This window comes from Cornus florida, unplaced genomic scaffold (genome assembly GCF_030987335.1).
Source record: "Cornus florida cultivar Cherokee Brave unplaced genomic scaffold, ASM3098733v1 CherokeeBrave_3.0.0_Hap2_Chr02, whole genome shotgun sequence".
NCBI classification, from domain to species: Eukaryota; Viridiplantae; Streptophyta; class Magnoliopsida; order Cornales; family Cornaceae; genus Cornus; species Cornus florida.
This window is the reverse complement of record NW_026775572.1, coordinates 10,957,298-10,979,008: the sequence shown is the minus strand read 5'-3', so window position 1 is coordinate 10,979,008 and position 21,711 is coordinate 10,957,298. Positions and strand designations below refer to the sequence as shown.

The 21,711-nt window shown below is 37.6% G+C and overlaps 1 pseudogene; it reads left to right on the top strand.

The window, feature by feature from the left end:
• Positions 1–7,585: 7,585 nt before the first annotated feature.
• LOC132295634 (L-type lectin-domain containing receptor kinase V.9-like) lies at positions 7,586–20,648 on the top strand (annotated as a pseudogene).
• The last annotated feature ends 1,063 nt before the right edge of the window (positions 20,649–21,711 follow it).

The window sequence follows — 21,711 nt, the reverse complement described above, 5'->3', positions numbered from 1 at the left end:
TGATAGATGGATACCTTTGGCATGTATCTATTAAAAAAAAAAATGAGAAAGAAAGAAAAAAATGACCAGTTGACGTTCGTAGCCTTTCCAACTCGAGCTATTAAGCCCTATGGAGTGTCTCTACACTTAGCACCCTAAAGCCGTCTGGTTTGGGAGTTGTTGGCCTAACGCTTGCTACAAGGGTTGGTTAGAAAGCTTAAGGGACTTAAACATTGCACGGTCATTCAAAAAAATAAACTAGCAATAAACATGGTTCGTTAGAGTTCGTAGCCTTTCCAACTTGAGCTATTAAGCCCTATGGAGTGTCTCTACACTTAGCACCCTAAAGCCATCTGGTTTGGGAGTTGTTGGCCTAACGCTTGCTACATAGGTTGGTTAGAAAGCTTAAGGGACTTCAGCATTGCACAACCATTCTATTTTTCGCTTATGAGTTACAATAAATTGTCAACAAGCAACAAAAGTTATCTTGTAAATAAAATCATGCCTTAGGGACCTCATTTAAAGGGGAATTCAATGATTTGAAAACTTGTGCTTTGGAATTGGAAAAGAAAGTAAAAGCCACATGTTGAGAATCCAATTCACTTTCACTGAAGCTAGAGTTGATTTCCATTCAAGAGATGATAATTGAGTTATTTATATAGACTTTGATGTTGATGCATGTATGTGGAAATGTATTTAGTCAATTTTTGTATCAATGCTTCATATATGCAAGGTAGTTTTCCCAATGACCCCATCTCTAGTTTTTGTCTGTTTCAAGTTGTATTTGAGCTATGTATCTATCTCATTTTACCATGGATGATATTTTTGTAGTAGCATGCCCATGGTTGTCTTTTCATTAAGTTTTTCATTGTAGTTTTGTTAAGGGACTAGCAAAATGTAAGTTTGGGGGTGTGATAAGCGCTGAATACTGTATATTTAAGCGCCCTAAATTGCATTAGTTAAGTCCGTTGTTTGTTTAATTAAGTAGATTATCTTCATTTGTGTGTATGTATATATTTTCAGGTCCATTTGCCAAAAAAGGAGCAAAATCAAGGCTTTGTGGAGTTTTGGCCATCAAAAGGCACAAGGCTGAATTTCTGGCAACAGTGGATCCTGAACTTTGCTCGCCATTTTGACCTTCCTAACTCAAGAACTGGACTTCCCTCATAACATGAAAGATTTAGAGCTCTGAATCAGCTTTCCAAATCTTCAAACGGTTTGTCATTCGGAGCTCGGAGCAGAGAGTTATGGCCTTGTTACCAGAGGCGCGCAGAACTGCCTGGCAGCAATGAAAATCTGCCTTGATCTTCATTTTCGACCAACTATCCTTGAGAATTGGATCTCCACCAAAACTTAAAATATTTAGAGCTCTGAATTAGCTTTCTAAATCTTCAAACGGTTCATCATTCAGAGTTCGGAGTGCAAAGTTATGGCTGTTTAACCAAAGTAGGTCTGGGCGGAGCAAGTGAAGCATGGGCATTTTTACACTAAATTCGAGTGCTCGAGGCCTTGCTTAGAGTGCTCGAATTTTGGGCAGAATGCCCTTCGGAAATGGCTCATTTCAGCCCACTTGCACCTTGGTTTCTTCACTTTGCTTTCCTCTTTAATGAAGTGGTTGGAGATGTTGGTTGGTGACCTTTTGGTGGTAGATAAGGCAAGGAAGGCCACACATATCATTATCCCATATTCTACAAGATTAGAGGGGAGAGAAGAGAGCAAGGGAAGGAGAGTTCTTGGAGCAAGAAAGGGGAGCTCAAAAATGGAGATGAGGATCAAGCTTCTTCTTCAATCTAGGGCCACCATGGGTAACTAAACCCTCTTCTAGGGAGGTGATGAAGCCTCCCCTTTTGCTTATGTTCTAGATTATGATCTATTTTGGGGATTAAGATGTATCATTTTTGGTCTTTTCATAATCTAGAGCATATTACTTCTTGTAATGAATTCTAATGTTTATAAATGATTGTTGTAAGTGATTGATCTTGTCTTAGATGGTTTCTTGTAGTAATCATAATGCTTGCTTCTTCATGGTGACAATGGAGATAGGATTATGAATAATTTTCAAGGCATGTTGATAGAGAAAATGGATAGTCCATTGCTTAGGAACTTCCTTTGATGGGTTATGCTAGTTTCTTACCTCATGTGCTTTATCATTTGATTACAAACTTGATAGTTCTTACTTGAGTGAGTATGTTGAAGGCTACACTTTAGTTTAGGTAGCTCAAATGTATTAATTTTTGAGGGACTATTCTTGTTTAATGATTTAATGAACTTCTCTAAGGGTATATGGTAATCTAGTGTTGCTATATATTCCGTGACCATTTTATACATTGTACTTCCCCAATTTAGCCTTAATCTAGCATGTACTTAGGGTGTAGTGTGGATTCATCTCCCTAGTCTTTTCTACTTGTATCTCACTCCTTTAATTTCCTTGTAATTTATTGTTTTATGCACTTCAATTACTAGCTTAGTGATAAACACACAAACCCTTTATAAACCCCTCATCACTCTATAAGGATTCTAGACGCTTAGGTTGCCTTAAACTAGCGCAGTCCCAGTGGTTCGACTTACCCGACCAATAGCCCTATTTTACAATGATTCGTGCTATTGCGAAGGTTGATGTATAGTTGATCAACCGATCAGTGACCCTTTCGGTTGTTTGGGATTTCTTTTCAGGGGCTCGTCCCTCAATAGCCGGGGGTTCCCGATGGGTCCTCAAGGTGCTCGATCGCTCATTCGGCTGATTTTCTACTGTGACCAGTGTCGCTCTCTGCTGTCTAGTTACTTCATTTTCTTCAAGTCTGATGTAGTTTTGTGCCTGCGAATTCAGCTCTGACATGTCAATTGGGGTCTTCTTCACCAAAGAAGAATGGAAATGTGAGCCTTACACCATGGGTATCTTGAACGCTTCTATGGCTGTGTCTGGATTGCAATCTGGTATGCCCGAAGACTCCATATTGAATCGGGTGAGGAAGGTTTGTAGGCTTTATCCCTTTATCTGCCGAATCGTAAAGAGACTGGCAATGGTTTTCTTTTGTTTTTTATTTCCATAGTACTGGGCCAAGAACGCGACGCATAGTGATTCGAAGTTTGGGATCAACTTGCACAGGCGATTCTTGAACCACTCTAGGGCCACCCCCGTCAAGCTGGATGGAAATATTTTGCCCATGAATAGATCATTGTGAGCCTCTAGTGTCATTTCCTGAGTATAGTGGTTGAGGTGCTGGAGGGGATCTCCAGTCCCATTGAATTTGATGAACTTGGGCATTGTGAATTTCTTGGGTCTTGCGACCCGTTCTATCTCATCTGTGAAAGGGGTTTTCACTATTGATGCAGTGAATTCTCTCGCCATGTCTTCTGGTGTTTGGCCTTTCAGCCTTTTGATTCGTTCTTCCATTTCTTTCCGGAGCCTGGTGATAAAGTCGTTCCCCGAAGACGGCTAATCAGCTACTGGGGTCCACACTTCTTTTCTACCTGAATCTGCGTCATCTGATGGATGGGCTTTGGTGACTCGAGGCCCCCCAATATTGGAGTTCCCCAAGGTGCGGGACTGACTTGCGGCATCGTGGATGTCCTCCAACGTTCCATTGAGCTGTTGGCGTGGAGCCTTCTGTTGGTGAGGTGGATTATCATTACTTGGCTCCATGGGGGGATCTTCATTCTGACGTTCGGGCCGAGGGTCGTTCGGCTGTTCATTCCGCCGAGCGTTGCCTCGGAGTCTTTTGTTTTCTCTGTGTTGAGTACTGATTTGTGCCACGCTGGTTTCTTGAGCCTGCCTTAGCATATTGATTTGCTCAGCGCTGGCTTCATTTGCTTGTCGCAGGACGTCCAGTTGCGCTTGCATTTCTTCGCGTATCTTCTGCATAGTCTCCTGTTGTTGCGGTTAAACAATGTCTGGCTCTGTTGCCATTCTGGAGTGATGTTGTATGCAAGGGATAGGGAACGGACTTTTTGTATCGATTTTCCCACAGACGGCGCCAAAGTGTGGGTGCAATTTTTTACACCCGAACACCTAAAGAGATCAATTACGGAGAGCACACAGAAAAAATCAAGAAAGGAGCAAGCAAATCTTTGAGATAGTAGTAATATTTAGAGTTCAATGCTCTTCACCTTTGTTCAGGCTCTATTTATAAGTGTTTTTTGCTTAGGAATTTACATGAAGCCGTTTCCTAACTTTTATTCCCAAACATGGGTAATTTATGCCTACAGATCGTGCATTCAACATTATTGCGGGCACTATGGAGTTTGGGCCTTGTCAAGATTGGGCCTATTCATTCTGCCTTTGTTTTAAGTAGGCCTTCCTTCGCTGGGCTTATGTTTGATTATGGGCTTCTAGCTTTTTAACTTTGTTGTGGGTTGCCTTTTGTCGCCACATGGTGTTTTGCGATTGGCGTGATTTTTTTGCCCTCCACAGGGTAGAAAATTTCACTAAGAACTGTTGTATAATATATTTTATATATGAGTAGTGATCTCTTGCTCCCCATGGAGTAAGAAAATTCTTCTGCACTTTTTATAATAACCATTAGATTAAATCTAATGGTCATATTCTAAACCTACCTATACGTTTTCCTTTTAATACAAAACCACTATCATTATTTATAGTTTCCAAATTTAATATTTACCAATACAATTAATTATAACAATAAAAAGTAAGTACTAAAAAAATAAAAATAGAAATCTCTTCACCTTTTGAAATCACGTCTCACCAATACTAAAGTTGACATTGTCTGTTTGAGTGTGCAAAATAAATTAAAATTTACACTATTGACATACAAAACAATGAAACATCGACTAAAAAATAAAATTAAAAATTAAAAATAAAATCTCTATTTTTTTATCCACTTGATCAACTTAGTGTAATCTATGATTTACATAAACTTCACCCATAAAAAATTTAATAGATTATAATTTAAATTATTGTATACCTCCCCAAATACATGTTATTTAAAACTAGAAATTCAATCTATTTTTCTGTCACACAATATATTTTTTTCTAATTATACTATAATAACAAAAATTTATTGACGTAAGGATGAGATTCACGACAAAACATGCTATTATTATAATTTCATATTTCCTTTGTAAATTAGTTGTTTTTTTTAGTATTTTCTTTAATACTGCTATTATTATACTATCATTATTTTTATTTTTTTAATACTTACCTTTTATTGTTATAATTAATTGTATTGGTAAATATTAAATTGGAAAGTAGAAATAATGATAGTGGTTTTATATTAAAAGGAAAATATTTAAGTGGGTTTGGAATGTGACCATTAGATTTAATTTAATGGTCACTATAAAAAGTGCGGAAAATTTTTCTTGCTCCATGGGGAGCAAGAGATCAGTACTCTTTTATATATATATATAAGAAGAGAAAAAATGATAGAATAAGAAAGAAAGAAATCAAGTAACGGAAGACCAATATTTTCGCAACATGTGAACAATGTGCTTGGTAGTCTGGCTGGGGATACATGTCCCCTAATATGGAAGTGAAGTGTGTTTCCCTTCTTGTTTCGAACAACGAACATGCAGTAATCAAAGTGATCAATCGCCCACTGTCTAATAGAACATGTAACATAAATAGTTAGTAAATTTGAATTTTTGGGATTTAAACAGTTATATAACATAATGTGCATCCTTGTTATTTAGTATTTTCTTTTTTTTACATTTTTGGCATCTTCATTGCCATCAAACTACATAATAAATGTTTAATTAATTTTTTTTATTAAATAAATGTTATTATCCCTACTTTTCATGTTTTTAAGGGCTGAATTCGAAAGGAGACGAATAGAAAAAAAAATGTGAGAAATTACTGAATAAGAGTGTATTTATTACTAAAGAAAAATACCAGAAGCATTGTAGGATGGATGGTCCAGTGAATCACTAACTTTGAAAGTGGCTTCGAGTTTAAGACTTTGTTACAACATAATTGTTTTATTTTTATACAAGGCCAATCAAATTCAAATTTGGCTCAAACAGACCAACATATATCATTTCAAATTGAAAAATAGCAAAATTTTAGAAAGATTTTATGTATTTTTTATTTTAGTTTTCAAATTCTTTTCTATTTCCCTCCTAAATTCCTCCCTTCTAAACTCTATAAGTGGGATCATATGTAAAAGAGGTAGGGGTTTAGAAAATCGAGAGAGAGAGTTAGAGATTTTATATTATATTGCATTCTTTTTTCTTATAATTATTTCTTTTATTCAATGAAGAACATCTTTATTTCTATATTTTATTTTAGGGATAATTTCAAAAAAAGTGGGTCAACCGCCAAATTCATGAAGTCAAAATCAATGTTTCCAAAAACATGGAATTTGTCTTGGTTACCATATTGCCCCTCAACTCTCTTGGGAAATAACCATATTACCCTTTCACCAACTTTACTAATGAACCAAAACCCGGATCATCCGAGAAGCCACCCTGTTCGCGGGCGGCATCTTAATCCTCACGCCGAAAAAGCAACAAAACATATATATGTGAAACGGGGCTATACAGTAACTGACGGTGAGGCCAATTACAATTACATCAAGAAGCTTGGAACTAAGTCCACTAGGTTAGGTCCCTTGACAGTACCTGACACCAACTAAGTCATTTGGCATTGATTGCAACCAGCTATAAATATGGATAAGCAACAATCTGGATTTTGATTCATTAGTAGCCACATCCCTGCGTAGATAAAATGCTTGCTGACTCTGCAACTGCTATACATCCGCCTCTGATTATTACGACGAAGCAGATGTCGATTGATTCAGAAAGTGCAGATCCATTTCATTTTCCTCCATGTGAAAGAAAGAAAGGACTTCTAGCCTCTTCACTTCTCACTCAGTTCACCAGGAATCAATTACATAAGGAGAGAGAATTTGACGAGAGAGGGTCTATCACAAGGAAAAAGGCTTGTGGTACGTGCGGTTCAGCAGGTTCTACCAAATAATGCTCCAATCCTACTCAAAAATCAGAATCAGATCCGGGTGAAGGGAATCGAAACGTCCGCTAGGCGGAGTCACTCACAAAAGAATGTAACAAGACTTCATCTTGGCACGTAGGGCTAATGGCAGGGAACTGTTGTTGCGAAGATCGGGTTCAACAGTAAAAAGGGCAGTTTGGGTATAAAATTACAATGTACAGTAGATACCATGGTTTTGGAAATTAAGCTCCATAAATCCTTTTTTTTTTTTTTTGGAAAGAGTAGATTTGACTCCATTAATTTGACAATTCACCTCCAAAAATTCATTTTTTTAAAATTATCCCTTTATTTTATTGATAATATGTTAGCTTAAACACTACTTCTTGAGGAAAAGATGAAACCACCATAGCTGACATAGTAATTAAATTTCTTTTGTCTTGTTTTAATTTTTCTCTTTAGAACATGTTTTTATTCTTCTATTTTGTGTTCTTAGATTGATAAAGAAAATAGAGGAAGGATTCTTTATATTTGCCAATTAATGATAATTCGAAAAATACCTAATTCTATTTACTAAAGATATACCAAATTAAATTATAAAAAAAAAAAAAAAAAAAAAAAAGGCTCTTTCCACCTAAGAAATTGAATAAGGGGTACAAAAGTGAAACGTTATTATAATTTCGGGGGAGGGGGAGGGGGGGGGGATTGGTATATAATTGTAATATGAAAAAATTCTTAGTATTTAGTGTTAAAATAATACTAATAATAAAAATTAGTGGGAGCAATTGCAAGTTCGTCCCTGTAACTCTATATTTAAACCCTTTTGATCTATTAATCAACCAATAATCCAAATATCTAGATTTACTAGTGGTTACGCAGTTGGGCTATTAATTAGTTTTTTTAATTTCAAAGTCCATCCAACACCCTGTCAAGCATGGCATCATGAAAAAGAAAGGGGGATCCACACTGGGCTCCGTACTGCACAAATCTTCAACCACGTGACTTGACTTTTATGCTTAATGAGTTCATTCAAGTGAATAAACATCAATAGATCACACATTAAAAGTGACGAACAATTCATTGCCTGTCGCGTTCATCTCTTTTGCAGTAGTCAAATCATGCAGAGCAACAAAAGCAATTCAGAAGTCGACATTTTTACATTTTTATTCATTAGAAGACTACGAAGAAGAAGTTCTATTAGTATTACACAAACAAATTTCCAATCAAGTTATCCAACACTTTATTTATGGCTGTTTCTCCTCATCATCAAAGCGGTGTCCTCTTGTGACAGTGGCTCATTTTTTTTGAAAAATTAAAAATAGTTGGAGTTGTTTCCATACTCTAGCCATGTTCTCCAAACTTCTAATATTACTACTGGTCTATAGTAGTAGTACTCTTCTTGCCTTAGCAGCCACTAAAGATTTTGGTTTCACCTACAATGGTTTCCGATCGGAAAATCAGAGCCTCGATGGCATAGCCAAGTTCACGCCCAATGGCCTCTGGAGCTCACCAATAACACCGTACAGCAAACGGGTCATGCCTTCTACCCTTACCCAATTAACTTCAAGAATTCATCAAACACTACTTTCTCCTCCACCACCACTTAACGCATTTGCCATTTTCCCCAAGTTCCCAAACATGGGTGGTCACGGAATTGCTTTCGTGATGGCCCCAACAAGAAGCCTCCCCGGTGCTCTTCCAAGCACATGCCTCGGTCTTTTCAATAAGACAAACAATGGAAACTCCACTAATCGCATTGTAGCTGTAGAGCTTGACACATCAGAGCCCGAGTTCAATGACATTGATAACAACCATGTTGGGATTGACATTAATGGGTTGCATTCAAAAGTAGCCAAGCCAGCAGGCTATTATACTTCTAATAATGGTCTGTTCCCGAACTTGACCCTTATTAGTGGCCATGCAATGCAAGTCTGGGTGGTGTATGTTGGTGTGGAGAAGCTCATGAATGTCACACTAGCTCCTGTTAATGTCCAGAAACCGAATAATTCACTTTTGTCTATGATCTTTCGCCTGTGATCAAATGAAACAATGTACGTTGGCTTCTCATCGTCCACTGGCTCAGTCCTACCATCCCATTATATATTAGGAAGGAGCTTCTACGATTAATGGCCAGACTCAAGGGCTCAACCTCTCTCAACTTCCTAAGATTCCTTGAATTGGACCAAAGCAAACATCTCAAGTTTTGACAATTGGTGTCTGTGATTTGTGTAGTTTTAGTGTTAGCAGTGGTCTCAGGCACAGTTTATTATGTTAGAAGGAAGAGAAAGTATGCAGAAGTACTAGAAGATTGGGAGCTTGCCTATGGACCTCGTAGATTCAAGTACAAAGATCTATATATTGCCGCCAAAGGGTTTCAAGACAAAGAATTGTTGGGAACTGGAGGATTTGGACTCATCCTCCGTTAGAGAGTCACTTCTCTCTGGAGGGCGATAATACAGACTATTTGTTTCAGTTATTATCCTTATGGACAATGGGCTCTAGCCTAAATGGTATAAGATTTCCTCCCTCTTTGGGGAGGTTGAGTATTCGAGCTCTGATGGGAGCAAAAATATATAATGAGTGTGAATTTTCGAGGAAAAAGAAAAGAAAAAATTAAAAATAAAAATCCTCTATGGTTCATCAAATACCTCATACCTCAATTGTGCATAAGTTTTTTTTTTCCTCTCTCGCTCCTGCTTATGCATTAGTGTACCTGCCATAACATATTGGTGCAATATAGAAAAATGTACATCACAATTCCTCTGGTTTCAATTTTCAAGGGTCATTACATAGTTTCCTGAACAAGTCTCATGTGCACAAGTAAAAGTTACAAACTCCATTTCGTTTGGGAGAAATCTAGATCAGGAAGACGTTCCTGCACACACAAATCATTGATATTTCTCCCTCCCTCCCTCCCTTCCTCTCTAAAAAAATCCTCCTAAATTAAAACTGTTTTCAATTTATATGCTCTATTTTGGGTGGATATCCGCATTTTGTATATCACGTGCACTTGGAAATTGATCTACCATGATGCAACAAAACTAATGTCAAAAGAGAACAAGAAGGAAGATCGATTATGTAATCTACACTAATGACATAGGTAGAATATTTAACTGAAACTGTTCTATTAAATATATGAAAATAATAATAATAATAATAATAATAATAATAATAATAATAAAATAAAAGGAGAGAGAGAGAGTATGAAAGAAAGAAAGAAGTCAAGTAATGGAAGACCAATCACAAAATGTGAACGATAGGCTTGGTAATCGAGCTGGGATATATGTCTCCTAACAATGGGAGTGAAGTGTGCTTTCCTTCTTGTTTCCAATGAATTAACACTATTATGCAGTAATCAAAGTGATCAAACACCCATTGACTAACAGAACAAATAACATAAACAGTTGTATTGGTCTAAAGAAAATTTTGCATCCTTGTGATTTAGTAATCTTTGCACTTTTGGCATTTTTGTTGTCATCGTTGACTCCATAGGGGGAACCTTGCCGTCGTCGGCAGATTCATAGACAGGCCAATCAATAGGGGGAACCTTGCCGTCGTCGGCAGATTCATAGACAGGCCAATCAAGAAGAATTCACTCCATTTTACATAATACCTACAAAATGGTGTCAATCTTGAATAAACTGTCCAAAATGAGCATTCTGTATCAACCTCCCCATTGTCATCTGTAGGCAACACCTAATTTTCTCTTTCATTTTTCCTTGGTCCCCCATGCCCCTTGCATTGTGAGTGTGATCTTTTAGGTTTAAGCACTTTTCATCTATTAATCACCAAAGAATCCAAAAATATTTACTAATGGTTAAGCAGTTGGGCAATTAATTTATTCCAACTTTACATGCATTTTTAATTTCAAAGTCCATCCAAGAATCCAACACCTTATCAAGCATGGCATCATGAAAAAGAAAGGGGGGTCCACACTGGGCTCCACCCTGCATATATCTTCCACCACGCGACTTGACTTTTATGCAGAATGAGTTCATTTGAGTGAATGAACTTCCAATAGGTCACACATTAAAAGTCCAAATCGTTGACGGGCAACACCTAGTTTTCTCTTTCGTTTTTCCTTGGTCCCCCATGCCCCTTGCATTGTGAGTGTGATCTTTTAGGCTTTAGCACTTTTCATCCATCAATCACCAAAGAATCCAAAAATCTAGATTTACTAATGGTTAAGTAGTTGGGCAATTAATTTATTCCAACTTTACCTGCATTTTTAATTTCAAAGTCCATCCACGTATCCAACACCTTATCAAGCATGGCATCATGAAAAAGAAAGGGGGGTCCACACTGGGCTCCACCCTGCATATATCTTCCACCACCCGACTTGATTTTTATGCAGAATGAGTTCATTTGAGCGAATGAACTTCCAATGGGTCACACATTAAAAAGTCCAAATCGTTGACGAACAGTTCATTGCCAATCTTGTTCATCTCTTTCGTAGTAGTCAAATCATGTAATACCCCTATTTCTCAAAAGGATATTATTGAAATTTAATTATTGTTCTATGTACATTTTAATTGATTATTTATTTTATGTGCATTTTATTTGATTATTTGGTTTATGTGCATTTAAATGTTTAATATCTAGTTATATGTTTAATTGTAATTGTTTATTTAGTTTAGATTCATTGTTTAATTTAATTGGTATTTAAGTGACGTGTTTTATTTAATGGCTTGTGTGACTTAGTTAGTTTATATTTTGTAGGTGTCATATATAGTTTAGGGTTTTATTTTATGTAATTAGGTTAGCCGTCTTATAATTAGGTTGGGAATTAAAATTAAGTTTTAAGTAAATACCTATATATATTGAATGGTATACGTCGGCTAGGGTTGGAAAATAAACCCTATTCATGTAAGGGTTCTTGAGACAGAACAGAGAGAACAAAGAGAGGCTTGAGTGAAACATATAGAGGCTCGAGGAATTATTGAAGGGAGTTACTCGTGGGTTGAACCAAGAAGTAACAGAGGAATAGAACAGTGATCAGAGGAGGAGAATTACTTGGGGTTGCCGGAACTTAGAGACAACGTTGAAAGGTTTCAAACTAAAACCTAAAGGCAAGTTCTATTTCTATCTCTTTCCCTTAAACATGTGTTATGTGCATGCCTAGGGAAACTCCAAGAAATTTAAGTTGTTAAAATCAACCATGTATGCATGCTAAAACTTGAATTACAGTATGTTAATTGTATGTGTATATGTTTGAATTTTGTTTAAAGTTTATCGCATGAGTTGTGATTTCAACTTGTTTAAATTATGCATAAGAGGTTTACATAATGTTTAGGGTTGTGCTGGACTTAAAACAGTAGCCTTAGGACCTTAACGGAGGAAGACATAGTCGCCGGAGCCGTGGAAGAGGAACTGTCATAGTTCGGTCAACCAGTTTGGTGCACACGTCGACTGGTTTGCATGAACCGGTCAACACCTTGGTGATTCGGTCGACCGGTTGGTTGAAACCGGTTGACTCCTTGCGGAAAAACATCAACTGGTTATTAAACCAGTCGACATCTATGATGAATCAGTTGACATCTTTTAGATTCAGTGGATTTTTGCAAACCAGTTGACATCTAGGGATTTTACATCAACCGGTTTAGGCGAACCAGTCAACATCTAGAATTTTACATCAACCGGTTTAGGCGAACCAATCAACACTTGGGATTTTACATCAACTGGTTCCTGGAATCGTCATATGGGTTGTCCAGTGTTGGATTTTGGCACGGGAGTTGGAATCTAGGGATGGTTGGGCCTGGTTAAATAATTTTAATGAATTTCTGGGACCCGACAATTAACTGGAATGCATAATATAAAATAGTATGCTAGATTTGGGATAAAATTAACATAATGGTTAATTTATGGATATTGTTTTAAACTATTTTAAATCAATCAACTGAATTGAAATAGTTTAATCATGTTGTGGATGTTTTACAATGGATATTGTTTTAAACTATTTTAAATCAATCAACTGAATTGAAATAGTTTATTCATATTGTGGATGTTTTACAGTCTATTTGAGAGGTATGTTAATTTCTTATTCTGTAATTAAATGCGTACTACTTAAAACTGTTTTATTGTTTAGATTAAATGCAATAATTGAATATATGATATTATTCATGATATTCTGGACTATTTGATGTACCGTTTTATATTTGTACGTCATGGATTAGATTAATGTGCTCAGTTTATATTTCTGATTAGCATTATGTCATATCTCGAATTCGAGGAGTGTCACACTTACTTTGGGTTATAATTGCTGAGATATTAAACTTTAATCTGCAATTACATAGATTACGGTTTTGGAATTTAATTGCTGAAATATTAAACTTGATTCTACAATTACTTGGATTATTGATTTGGACTTTAATTGCTGGACTATTAAAATATGTCTGTCAATTACATGGATATTGTGCTGGATTTTAATTGATGAACCATTAAATACTGGCGTTATCAATTATATGAATGTTGGGGATGTATTTGATGTTCATTTGAGTGTGCATCATTTATGGATCATTTGCATTATATGCACCGGTATGGGACGATGGCATATTGGAGATGGATTAGATCAAAAAGCTAAGTCCTACTTCTCCATACATACGGAATGGATTAACTACAACAGTTAAATCCTACATGGATGCATGTCCTGTCAACTAAAACAGTTGAACGACATAACGGATGGTTGTTTTACTTTTCTGTATTAAGAAGGAAATGGATTGTGAATATAAAATCCTATTTATTTTTAGTCTGTGCAGTTGAACAAGCTGAACGACTAACTAGATTTCTTACGGATGTTTAGTCTGTACAGTTGAATAAGCTGAACGACTAACTGGTTTTCTTAGGGATAGATAGGAGAGAACTTTAAATATATATCATTATGGTACCGTGATATGAGCTTGAGTCTCCTGATCACGGTTAGGGTGCGTATATCGCCTTGGATGGATAACTGGACCTAATGACGTTCCCTGGTAGGTCTAGGTGTGCATGACTACGCTACGTGCGTTTTGTGTGTTACCTTCTACTCAGGTGTGATGACTATAGGTTAGTGAGCATCCTATAGTGTGTATCTATATCTATATGGACTATTTTAGCTATTGCTGAGCTATCTAGGATGTATCTGCGTATCGGGTTTATGTATGGATTGTAGTAGGATGGAACTTGCATGTGGGCCTGACCCACTCTTATTCTTAAAGTATTCGTCAGTACCAGGCTTAACCGCTTAAAGCTTCATCATGATGAAGCAGATACAGACACTCACTCTTCCGACTACAGAGGAGTTCCTTTACTATTTTAGTTTTGGAATTTGGTTCTGTATTTCATTTACAGTTGGGGATTATTAGGGGTCCACTTGATGGATTCCCGAGTTGTACGGATTGGAAAGATTAAGGTATATTAATGTTTTTATTCTTTTGAGGATTTTTCATATTAGAATTCTTTCCAGCTTATTATTTTATTTTAAATTCTTTTGTATTCTTGCTTGTTTATATATTAATTGTTTGGTATCCCTCGGATCTGTGCTCGGACTTGATCACCCGTGGCTCTAGAATCGAGGGGTATCACAAATCATGCAGCGCAGCAAAAGAAATTCAAACATCTATGACATTTTTATTAATTAGGAACAATCCCTCATACTTTTCATTGCACGAAATAGAAGGAGAATAAGTTCTTTTGCTATTAGAAACAAATTTCCAATCATGTTATCCAACAATTTTCTATTACTCTTTCTCCTTATCACCAAATTGGTGTCCTCTTATGAGTCTGACAATGGTTTCATCTTTTATGAAAAAATCAAAATAGTTGGAGTGGCAGAGACTGCACCAGATGGTGTTATCAAGGTCATCAATGAAACTTCATGGGGACTAGGATATAATTTCTACAGCAAATCCTTTAGATTCAAGAACTCATCAACTGGTAGTGCTCTCTCTTTCTCTACTATGTTTGTATTTGATATTGTCCCTGAAATTCAGAATGTCACTGGACTTGGAATGGCTTTCATAGTTAGACCCTCAAGTGACATCCCTGGAGCTATAGATTCCCAACATCTTGGCTTAGTTAATCTAACCAATGATGGAAGCCCAAATAACCATGCCTTTACAGTTGAGTTTGACACTTACTTTGATAGAGAATTTGAGGATATCAACGATAATCATGTTGGCATAAATATTAATGGCATAAAATCAGTCAAATCCACTCCTGCAGGCTTTTGGAAATGAAAATGGTGAATTTAGGAACCTCACGCTTGCAAGCGGAAATTGATTACAAGCTTGGGTGGAGTATGATGGTATTGAGAAGCAAATTAATGTCACAATATCTCCAATTAACATAGGCAAACCAAAAAAACCACTCTTGTCCTTAAAATTTGATTTATCACCAATCATCTTAGACCAGATGTACGTGGGGTTTGCTTCATCAGTCGGTGCAAATCTAGAGTCTCATTGTGTTTTCGATTGGAGTTTTCAGTTGAATGGGAAGGCTCAAGAGCTTGATATTTCCCGACTTCCATCTCTCCCTAATAAAACACATTCCAACAAGAAAAATTTGACTCTGGTTATTGGAGCATCCATTTTCGGACTACTTTCAGCAGCAGCAATAACTTTTATCATTGGTTTCTTACTGAGAAGAAAAGGCAAGTTTACTGAAATATTGGAAGACTGGGAGGTTCAATATGGACCTCACAGATTTTCTTACAAGGACCTCTTTGTAGCCACCAAAGGCTGTAGAGAAAGTGAGCTTCTGGGAAGAGGAGGCTTTGGTCACCTGTCTCCAATGTCCAAGTTGCAGTCAAGAAAATTTCCGATGAATCAAGACAAGGTATGAAGGAGTTTGTCGCAGAGATTGCTACCATTGGCAGGCTACGACACCCCAATTTGGTCAAACTACTTGGTTATTGTCGACGAAAAGGTGAGCTTTTCTTGGTATATGATTTCTTGACTAATGCCAGTCTTGACAAATTCATCTTTAATGAGCCAGAGGCAACAGTTAACTGGACTCAAAGATTTAAAATCATCAAAGACGTAGCTTCTGGACTCGCTTACTTGCACGAAGAATGGGTGGAAGTGGGTCCAATCCATTCAACTCCGGGACTTGGATGGTCATGGAGGCTATAGCTCTGGTTGTCCAAATTGTTGTCACAACATATACTCTGTCTATTTCCAAGGCAGAGAAGCCAATTTGGCCTATGAGAATATGGATTCTAGGGTATGGTTTTGGCTGTGTCCTCAGCCTGCTGCTACTCCAGTGGCGCTACCGGCACTTTCATGCCACTCTGGGAGATGGACTAAGCCTCCCCAATGTAGAACAGCAGAGAAGCAATGAAGAATCCAGGTATTTGATTCATTTCTCAAGTCCAGGTTCTATAACCAAACCAATATTTTGGGTACTAAGCTACATCTCAATATAGAGCAAAAATAGATCATTCTGAGATTGAAAATAGTCTAAACTAAGCTAGATCTCTTCACTTTATCAAATTTAATACCTTTCCATATTCATAGTTTTCAAAACACCTCTACACAATTAGGAGACATCCACACATAAAATTGTCAACAACTTCTTCCCTAACAATAAGGGACATCACAGATACACTTATTCCATGCTTCTGATCAATGTGTATATACAGGAGTGTTGTGTTAATGTGTGGCGACAGAGTTCTTCACCAAGTGAATCGAGGCCATACCGCTTAAGCATGCAACAGGTAGGGCTATCACTTAATTCATACGAGAAAATATCATCTGTCGTTTCGGGGTTCCTCAATGTCTTCTCACCGACAATGGTACCTCTTTTGTAAATCGAAAAGTCAAAAGGCTACTTGCGCAATACAATGTCTAGCACATACGCTCGTCGTCTTACTATCCCCAGGGCAATGGCCAGGCTAAAGCCTCTAAAAAGAATATCATCCGAATCTTGAGTTGGACCCTTGAAGAAAGCCTTACCATGTGGGTTGATTAGCTACCTTTGGCGCTCTAGGCGAATCGTACTTCCAACAAATGCTCTATTGGACAAACTCCGTTCTCCCTCGTCTATGGAACTGAGGCTGTCTTGCTTGTAGGTATTGCTATCCCAGCGACATAGCTCGCCTCGAGGATCCCTATGGCTCGAGATAGTGAGCTAGAAGCCCTCGATGAAAGGCGCGAGGCAGCTCTACAACATCTTCAGCAGTATCAGCGCAACATCGCACGAGCGTACAACAAATATGCTTAGCCTCGACAGTTTAGACCAGGAGAACTTGTTCTTAAGGCTGCCCCACATATTATGGAAGAACGTTCAGCTCCCAAGTTTTCACCCAATTGGGAAGGTCCTTACATTGTCAGAACATCTAGCGATAGTGGTTATTGTACTCTCAAGGGCTCCGATCATAGTCCAATCAACAATGTTTGGTTAAAGCCCTATTTTTATTAAGTATTTGTAATCTAATGCTTCAATTAACAAATTAATCTTCCTATATCAACACATATTTGCCATCTTTGTTCAACACATGAGAACTATCATTCACAACCAATGAGAAAAGGGAAAGGTGCATAAGAACGGAAATATACATAGGAATCTTCTTCTTATTCCATTTTTGGAGTTCTCAATTTTTTACAATCACATACTAAAAGCAATATACATAGAGACCTAATCTACATACGAGGTCAACAATGAGGAGTCATCATCGAGCTCTTGTGAGTATGTCATAGTCACTGCCAAGGTTTCTCGGTCCTGTGCAAGCTCCCCCTCTAACTTTGCAATGCAAACTCTGATTTCTTGAAGGTGGGGTGCAAGAAGCCGCTGCTGTAGGCACTTCTGAGCTATGAGTAGTTTGCGTCGTAGCCACGAAACAAGAACCTCTAGTTTCTGCATGTCGTCTAGGAGAAGAGTGGCATCCTTCACGAGATCCGCGTTAATAGCACCTTGTTCAATCTCCACAAAAATTTCTAAAATCCTTCCAAGGCACAAGTACATGGATTGGCGCACAAGTGGATGGCGCAAGAACAGGAAATGTGGCACCTCGGGATGGTGAACAAGGGCAACTTCGAGCAAATTCACAAAGGCTTAAGGAAATAAAGGCATACCCATCCATTCTACTACAAGAGTGACATTTTGTTCTACGGTATGTTCTCCTTCAATACCAAGCCCAACAACAATATCTCGATCTGCTCCCTCGCGCCCTAGTACCTCTGTTTCTTAAGAATTCTGCTCATCACCAGGAGACGAGGCCTGCCTCGTTTGACTATCAGTCTCATCTTTCCCATGTGCAGAAGGTTTAGGCGAGACATGCAAACGCTCATGAGGTGAATTTTGTCCTGCTTCCTCACTAGCATTATGTGATACCCCTCGGATTCGAGACACGAGTTGATCAGGCCCAGGCCCAAACCCGAGGGAAATATCAAACAATTAATATATAACCGAACACAGAATATAAGATGAAATAAATAATAACAATAAGCTGGAAGAATACTAATTGAAATCCTCAAAATGTCATTAATGAAAACTATTAAATCCAAACTCCAAAACTCCATAAGTTACAACTCGGGAATCCATTTAGTGGACCCCTTATTAAAATCCCAAAAGAAACTAAAATAACTGAAATAGAAACTTAAGGTAAACATAGCAAAAGTCTACGTAGACGGAGGAATGAATGTCTGTATCTGCTCTACACGTCCAAGCTCTAACCCTGGAACTGACGAACACCTGAAAAATAAGAGAGTGGGTCAGGCCCACATGCAAGTCCTATTCTACTACGATCCAAACAGTAATCTGATACGTAGATACATCCTAGGAAGACTCAACAATATCTAGAGTAGTCCTTATGTATATATATAGTACACACTATAGGACGCTCACTAGTCCAGTAGGTCTATCTCAGCCTGAGTAGAGATACCATGCAAATCGCACAATAATGTGGTCATGTGTACCTAGACCTACCAGGGAACAACACCTATATCCAGTTATCCATCCTAGGCGATATACGCGCCCTAACCATGGTCCTGAGATTCAAACTCATACCATGGTACCATATAATAAGTATATAAAATCCGTACTCCTCATAATACAAAATACCACCCATCTGTGTAGTGGTCTAGTATATGTATAATCATCCGTCCTGAAACCATATTAAGTCATCCAACTATTTTGTTGACCTGACACAAGTAGGTAATGGACTTAACCTATATGATTAATCCGCACCTTAATCCAAATTAGGTAGGACTTAGGGTTTGATTCAGTTCATACCTAGTATGTCACCATCCCATACCGGTACATACGATCCTCCAGTTTACACGGTTGACCAAACAATGATAAATGTATATCAATTATACTCCAGAATAAGCACACATACAAATCTAATAAGTGTATGATCAAATTATATATCCAGTATATGATCTAGAAGTCACATTCTAGTCCTTTAAAATGTTAGAGTAAAATACAGCATCTAACTCCTCTAAAGCAGTACAATAACTGATGTAATTTATAGTAGATTTTAAACATTAATTATTTCCAATTAAGCATACTTATTCATCATTTTTCCCAGATAAATAATTATATGATTACAACATAAGGAAGACATGATTAATAATTGTTAAGACATGCAAAGCATCCAAAATTCCTCAAAACAGAAAACAGTTTTAAGTTAATTAATTAATTAACCCTCCTTATACAGATTTCCTATTTAATCTTAGAATCTATCATGCTTTCACATAATATCATTAACATGCTTCCCAACAATTTATACATCTCTGGAATAAGTATACAGATCATCCACATCCCCGGAACCAACCTAGAAACCTCCCTACAGTCCAAACTGAAGGCAGAACGTGGAAAAATCAAAAAACAAAAGAGGAGCCGCCTCCACTAAAAATGGAGCCGCCTCCCCCCTTGGTGGAGCCGCCTCCACCACAAGTGAAGCTGGCTCTACCCCTTGTAGAGGCGGCTTCACCCTTGTGGTGAGCTGGCTCTACTCCCTTGTGACCCCTTGTGACCCGTTTGTGCGTAGTTTGATTATCTTCTTCGCCTCCGGTGGGGTTCAGAGGCTTTGTACAATTTTTATAACTTATTCTAGAGTTCAATTGATGTCCTAGAATTAATTAAAATCATGCATTCAAGGTGTAACAATCACGGAAAGGATCCTCAAACAACTCAAGTAGCAGGCACATTGGGCTACATTGCACCTGAGTTTGCTAGAAATGGCAAGGCAACTACGAGCACTGATGTTTTTGCATTTGGTGCATTCTGCTTGGAGGTTGCTTGTGGCAGGAGGCCGGTGGAGCAACAAGCACTACCTGAAGAGGTAATTCTCGTGGACTGGGTATTGGATTGTTGGAGTAAACAGGAATTCTTGAAGACCATTGATCCCAAGTGAAAGAATGATTTCAAGGAGGAGGAGATGGAACTAGTGTTGAAGCTTGGACTTTTCTGTTCACACCCTGTGGCAGCAACTAGGCCAAGCATGTCTCAAGTGTTGCAGTACTTGAACGGCCATGCTTCACTCCCTGAAAAGTTGGATGATCTTCTTTGGAGTCAGGATCAATGGTATGGGATAAATCATTTTGCGTGCCAGTCAGACGATCCTAAACCCTCGGTAACAATCACCAAATCATTAATTTCCATGGGCCATTGATCAAATTATGAGAAACTCCTCCAATCTACATCTTCTAGATTAGTGTATACCTTCGCATGCCAATTATTGTTATGTATGTTTCACAAGTAGCAGCTAAGGTGAATAGAATCCAATTAGGTGCTGCCTTTAGTATCATATATCAGCTCGAGTTAGGAAATTGTTCCTAAATTTGATTCCCTTTTCCAAAAAGCAATGTTATATACCCAACAAGTTCTTACTGAGATTTTGTCGTTGTTAGGTTAATCTCAACAGTAACCTTGCCAACATTAGTCATGGTTTGATCATGACACTTCAGCAATGTAACACAGAAATCCTACATAATCACACATACACACACACACACACACATATATATACACACACACAGAGAGAGAGAAACATATACCTGTAAACATGTACACAGATTTCTACATATATATATAATTATATATACACTTGCACACATACTTCCACACAAACTTATTTATATGCAGTGCTACATAGCAATCTATTCGCCCACTAAAAATCAATGTATGTATTTGTGTCTATATGAATGTTTATGTAAGTAATTATCGTGCTTTTTTGAGTTGATAAACAATATTAACATTTCAATCAGACAATGCTAATTTAAATAAATAAATAAATAAAATTGAATTTTGTTAGCATAAAATTCTTGTGTATAACATTTGAACTTGAAGGAGTGATGGCAAAAAGGGTCGATTTTTACCTTGAAATAGTGGTTGTGATCTCCTCTGTCGCCTCTGACGTTCGATTCGGTATCTCCGCTTGATCGTAGTAAGGGTTGATTGCTCATCTTCGACGAAGGTTTAATGAGAGTATGAAGACGAGATGAAACCCTAGAACATTTCCTTGCTACTCAGTAATCTTTCGTGGCATTTGTCTGCCGGTGAAACAGCTGATTAGCTAGAACTATAAAGTGATTAGTTTGTGCGTGTGTGTGTGTGTGTGTGTGTGGAATTTAAGGGAGATAGGCTAAAATGAACACATTTTATATGAAGAACAAATGGGCCATTAACTTAAACCGACCTTGTTCACCATGCTTAAAGAGTTGAGGGTATGACCTCCTCAATTCCAATGACCGCTATATTTTGAGCTTTGTTGTTTATAATTAAATCAAATTCGAACTCTTTCCATCAAGGCGAAGGCATCAAGTCATGTATATGATTTATAATGGTATTTCATTTTCTTTTCAATTGGAAATTGGGTTAAGTGCAAAAAATCACCCTCTACTGTTATAGTA